At 40.1% G+C, this 5,208-nt stretch overlaps 1 protein-coding gene across 1 annotated transcript in view; it reads left to right on the top strand.

Annotated features, from left to right (window-relative positions):
• LOC105539021 (cytosolic carboxypeptidase 4-like) overlaps positions 1–5,208 on the top strand; it is a 454,095-nt gene that overhangs the window by 301,011 nt on the left and 147,876 nt on the right. The window lies entirely within an intron of this gene.

The raw sequence follows: 5,208 nt of genomic DNA, 5'->3' as shown, positions 1-5,208 counted from the left end.
ACTCTAATCTTTGCCTCTGTCTTCACAAGGCCATCTTCCCTCTGTGTCCAAGTTGTCCTCTTCTAATAAGGACATCAGGCATTGTATTAGGGCTTATTCTGATTAAGTATGGCCTCATCATAGTTTTATTATATCTGCAAAGACCCAGTTTCCAAACAAGATCACATCTTAGGCCAAGCATGAGCCACTGTGCCCCTGTCTCTTATACACATCTAGATGTGTATAAGAGACAGGCATTGTATTAGGGCTTATTCTGATTAAGTATGGCCTCATCATAGTTTTATTATATCTGCAAAGACCCAGTTTCCAAACAAGGTCACATTCACAAGTACCAGGGATTAGAGCTTGAATACATCTTTTGAGGGGACACAATTCACCCCACAACAAAGGCATCCCCCCAGTGTAGTAGTCATTGTTAAAAATTGGGCAAAAAATTATATTTCATTCCATATCCTGAGTCTTCATTTTTCTGGTATTTCAGTTATTGCATAAGAAAGAAAATGTATATACCTATTCAATAGTGTTTGGAACAAAATCCTCTAGGTGTTTATGTTCAACTAACACTTACTATATTCCAAATATTATTCTGGCGCTGTCCCGGGGATTTTTATATCTAGGCTGTTTTCCCAAGCCTCTAGTACTATACAATTGATTAAAAAAACACTGTTTGAAATCAGAGGACTTGGCTCAAGATAATAAAGAGAAAATGACAGCCAAGTAACCATATGAAAATGCTCATTTATTAACTACAAACTGTGAACTTACCTGTCTACAAACTTGTAGAGGGACATATGTCCAAATTTAGAGTCCTTCCCTAACCTAACGAACTTAAAATAGAGTGAAGAAGCTCACATACTGGCCACATCAATTAATCATCTCTACCTTTAGCCACTTTTTGAACATCTACTATGTGACAAAAAGGTGGCACATTCAATGAATATTTAATTTTAAAATGGATGAATATATAATGTAGAATCGTATTTAAATCTCAAAGGAGATGAACAAATAAACTGATTTCAATGAGATCACCCAGAGGTGTATGGCAGAGTGGGGATTCAGTTCTGATATGTTTTTCTACCCTGCAACATAGCCTCTCTTCATTACTTACTGTTGAAAACGTGTGTTAGGGAGCCCCATGACTATCTGCAGGCTCAGTGATGCCCTGGAAGGACTCACAGGGCTCAGAATAGCAGTTATATTCATAATTACCGTTTATTACCTTCAGAGGACACAGATTAAAATGAGAAAAGGTAAAAGGCATTCATGGCAGAGTCCACGAGAGACAAAGTACAAACTTCCAGGTATCCTTGCCCGGTAGAGATATATGGACAGTGCTTGACTCTCCAGCAACAATATGGGTTGCCAACCAGGAAACGTCACCTAGCTCTGGTGTCCAGGGTTTTTGTTGGGGGGTCAGTTATGTAGCCATCAAATATCCTACATGGCTGATCTTACTCAGTCTCTCATTTCTCTAGAGGTCAAATTGATATCTCATGGTCCTAGAGCCCTAACACAAGTCACATTTTTAGCATCAACCATCTGGCATGGCCCAAGTCCCAAGGTAAAGAAAGATCTGTTATCCAGCAGAATATTCCAAGAGTGTGAAGTGTATTTTCCGAGAGTCATTCAAGGGACAGATCTTATTTCAGAGTGTGCAGGATTTGAACCATCTAGGCTTGCTGAGTCAATCGTCAATGTTTTTTTGCTTAGAGAGCAAAGTGATTTCTTTTCCCTTAAGAATCCTCATTCTGGAAGTCCTGGCCAGAGCAATCAGGCACGAGAAAGAAATAAAGGGCATCCAAATTGGAAAAGAGGAAATCAAATTATTTCTGTTTGCTAATGATATGATCGTATACCTAGGAAACCCTAAAGACTCCCTCAAAAGACTCTTACATTTGATAACTGAATTCAATAAAGTCTCAGGTTACAAAATCAATGTATACAAATCAGTAGCGCTGCTGTATGCCAATAACAACTGGCTGAGAATAAAATCAAGAACTCAGTTTTATTAACAATAGCTACAAAAAATAAAATACCTAGGAATATATTTAACAAAGGAGGTAAAAGGTCACTACAACAAGAACCACAAAACACTGATGAAAGAGATCAGAGATGACACAGAGAAATGGAAAAATATCCCATGCTCATGGATAGGAAGAATCAATATTTTGAAAGTCATCATATTGTCCAAAGCGATCTACAAATTTAATGCAATTCCTATCAAAATACTAACATCATTTTTCATAGAATTAGAAAAAACAATCCTAAAATTCATATGGAACCAAAAAATAGCTGAAGTAATCCTTAGCAAAAAGAACAATCTGGAGGCATCACATGACTGGATTTCAAGTTATACTACCAGTCTATAGTTACCAAATCACCATGGCACTGGTATAAAAGTAGGCACATAGACCAATGGAACAGAGTAGAGAACCCAGAAATAAAGCCAATCACTTACAATCAGCTGATCTTCGACCAAGTAGAAAAAAATATGTATTCAGTAAATGATACTGGGAAAATTGGATAGCCACATGTAGAAGAATGAAGTTGGATCCCTATCTCTCACCATACACAAAAATTAACTCAGATGAATTAAAGACTTAAATCTAACATCTGAGTCTGTAAAAATTCTCACAGAAAACCTAAGAAAAACTCCACTGGATATAGGCATAGGAAAATAATTTATGACAAAGACTCCAAAAGCAAATACAACAGAAAGAAACATAAATAAATGGGACCTAATTAAACTAAGTACCTTTTGCATGGCAAAAGAAATAACAGAGTAAATAGACAACCTACAGAATGGAAGAAAATATTTGCAAACTATACATCTGACAAAAGACTAATATCCAAAATCTACAAGGAACTCAAACAAATCAGCAACACAAAAAAGAAATAATGTTATTAAAATGTGGGCAAATGACATGAACAGATATTTCTCAAAAGAAGATATATGAGTGACCAAGAAACATGAAAAAATGCTCAACATCACTAATTATTAGGCATATGTAAATTAAAACTGCAGTGAGATGCTACTTTACCCCAGTAAGAATGGCCATTTTTAAAAGGTCAAAAAACAACAGATGTAGGCATGGATGCAGTGAAAAAGGAATGCTTATACACTACCAATGGGAATGTAAATTAGTACAACCTCTGTGAAAAACAGTATGGTGATTTTTCAAAGAACTAAAAGGAGATCTACCATTTGATCCAGCAATCCCACTACTGGGATTCTGTTCAAAGGAATAAAAAAGTTATTATATTAAAAAGATACCTACACATGTATGTTTATTACAGCATAATTCATAATTGTACAAAGATATGAAATCAACCTAAGTCCCCATCAACTGATGAGTGGATAAAGAAAATATGGTGTATGCCGGGTGCGGTGGCTCACGCCTGTAATCCCAGCACTTTGGGAGGCTGAGGTGGGTGAATCACAAGGTCAGGAGATTGAGACCATCCTGGCTAACAAGGTGAAACCCTGTCTCTACTAAAAATACAAAAAATTAGCTGGGCGTGGTGGCGGGCACCAGTAGTCCCAGCTACTCTGGAGGCTGAGGCAGGAGAATGGTGTGAACCTGGCAGGTGGGGCTTTCTGTGAGCCAAGATCATGCCACTGCACTCCAGCCTGGGCAACAGAGCGAGACTCGATCTCAAAAAAAAGAAAAGAAAAAGAAAAAGAAAATGTGTCATATATAAATATGCACATACACATATGTGTGTGTCTGTGTATAAATATATATATATGTAAAAACACACACACATATATACATATACCATGGAATACTACTCAACTGTAAAAAAGAATGAATTAATATCTTTTGCAGCAACTTGAATGAAACTGGAGGCCGTTATCCTACGTGAAGTAAACCAGGAATGAAATACCACAGGTTCTCATTAAGTGGGATAAGCTATGGGGATGCAAAGGCATACAGACTGGTATCATGGACAGTGGAGAAAGAGAAGGGGGTTGGTAGGAGAGGAGTGAAATGAAAAATTGCCTTTTGGGTACAATGTACACTATTCAGGTGATAGGTACACTTAAAGGGGACTTCACCACTATAGAATACATCCATGTAACCAAAAACTACTAAAGCTATTGAAATTACAAAGCTGCAGGGGGTGCGAGGAAGATGGCCATATAGGAACAGCTCCAGCCTCCAGCTCCCAGCATGAGTGACACAGAAGACCGATGATTTCTGCATTTTCAACTGAGGTACTGGGTTCATCTCACTGGGGAGTGCCAGACAATTGGTGCTGGTCAGCTGGTGCAGCCCGACCAGCTAGAGCTGAAGCAAGGCGAGGCATTGCCTCACCTGGGAAGCACAAGGGGGAAGGGAATCCCTTTAGAAACTGAGACACACGACACCTGGAAAATCAGGTAACTCCCGCCCTAATACTGCACTTTACCAATGGTCTTAGCAAATGGCACACCAGGAGATTATATCCCACATCTGGCTGGGAAGGTCCCACGCCCACGGAGCCTCCCTCATTGCTAGCACAGCAGTCTGAGATCTAACTGCAAGGCAGCAGTGAGGCTGGGGGAGGGGCACCCACTATTGCTGAGACTTAAGTAGGTAAACAAAGCTTCCAGGAAACTCGAACTGGGTGGAGCCCACCGCAGCTCGAGGAGGCCTGCCTGTCTTTGTAGACTCCACCTCTGGAGACAGGGCATAGCAAAAAAAAAAAAAGCAGCAGAAACCTCTGCAGATGTAAATGACCCTGTCTCACAGCTTTGAAGAGAGCAGTGGATCTCCCAGCATGGAGGTTGAAATCTGAGAACGGACAGTCTGCCTGCTCAAGTGGGTCCCTGACCCCTGAGTAGCCTAACTGGGAGACATCCCCCACTAGGTGCAGACCAACACCTCACACCTCACATGGCAGGCTACACCCCTGAGACGAAGCTTCCAGAGCAAGAATCAGACACCAGCACTCGCTGTACAGCAATATTCTATCTTCTGCAGCCTCCGTTGCTGATACCCAGGCAAACAGGGTCTGGAATGGACCTCAAGCAATCTCCAACAGACCTACAGTTGAGGGTCCTGACTGTTAGAAGGAAAACTAACAAACAGAAAGGACACCCACACCAAAACCCCATCAGTATGTCACCAGCATCAAAGACCAAAGGTAGATAAAACCACAAAGATGGGGAAAAAGTAGGGCAGAAAAGCTGGAAATTCAAAAAATTCAAAAAATCAGAGCGCA

Source organism: Mandrillus leucophaeus, unplaced genomic scaffold (genome assembly GCF_000951045.1).
Source record: "Mandrillus leucophaeus isolate KB7577 unplaced genomic scaffold, Mleu.le_1.0 Scaffold1037, whole genome shotgun sequence".
Classification (NCBI taxonomy): domain Eukaryota; kingdom Metazoa; phylum Chordata; class Mammalia; order Primates; family Cercopithecidae; genus Mandrillus; species Mandrillus leucophaeus.
This window is presented reverse-complemented; position numbering and strand designations above follow the sequence as displayed.